Raw genomic sequence first — 1,171 nt, forward strand, 5'->3', positions numbered from 1 at the left:
ACATCATGACAATCTATAGCAGAAATTCTCATGATCCTGGCCCTGATGACTGGTCTGATTACTCAGTTCCTTCACCTGCATATCTCCGCCCAGTTCTCATTACCGCTCATCTGATTCACCTGTTTAAGTCTCTATTTAACCAGCCTTCAGGCATGTCATCAGTGCCAGATTATTCAAGCATTTAGTGAGAGTTCTCTATTGTACCTGTGTATTCTGATTGACTGATCCTGACTCATTCTGCCGCTGGACCTCTGAGCCCGCATGCCCCCATTCTGTTCTGTTTGCCTGACCTGTCTTCGGGTCCCTGCCAGATTTCTGCCTGTGTACCAAACCTGGAACTGTTCCCCGACTCCGTTCTCGATTTCTCTTCTGACTATTTATCTCCTAGCTCAGACTTGCCCATCCTCAACACTAGCTTTGGCTTCGTCCTCTTGAGTATACTGTCGTCCTTCTGTGCTCCGTTCTGATCTGCTGCCCGTCCTCCGACTTCCGAGACACCAGCACCTGGGACCCCGTGGGCAGCCCTCCCCACATCTAGTTGGCAGCCCACCGGCTGGATCCATCTTGACCCTCTAGCCTCAGACTGAATTTTAAGACCAGGTTAATGACTCACACATTCATTTTCATCCTCCTCCAGATAGACGTGGTCACTAACCTGTGGTCTTCTCCGGCAAAGGTTCCTGCCTAAGATGCAGACGCTGTTCAATGCAGACCCGTCTTCAATAAACGTTTTGTTAAATCTAACTCTCTTTCTGCCTCGAATACTGGTTCCTTTGTTCTAAACCTGACAGAGATATGTTACAGAGACCATATTGGACCTCCCAAACAGGTGATTTTAAGCTACATTGCTTTGCACACTTCAGTGTGCATCAAATTGTTGGTTTTTTAATTGATGTGACATTAAATTGCACTAAGCTTTTTTTTCATTGAGTTGAATTTACTAAACAATTTTGGTTTGGTGAATTATATAATATTTAATCAGTGTTTTTTTTTTTATACTAGCTCTAAATTCAAAGGTTTCCAAACATTTTATCTGTATTTAGTCTTTTTTAATGTATATTTCCCATAAAACCATTCTGCCACCACCTGCTTCCAAAAGAAGATAGTGTTCTCAGAAGCTTCCTGTTCATTTTATGAATACGAATATGAAGATTTTAATTTTGATCAAAAT

This window comes from Cyprinodon variegatus, unplaced genomic scaffold (assembly GCF_000732505.1).
Source record: "Cyprinodon variegatus isolate N-32 unplaced genomic scaffold, C_variegatus-1.0 Scaffold50, whole genome shotgun sequence".
Lineage (NCBI taxonomy): Eukaryota > Metazoa > Chordata > Actinopteri > Cyprinodontiformes > Cyprinodontidae > Cyprinodon > Cyprinodon variegatus.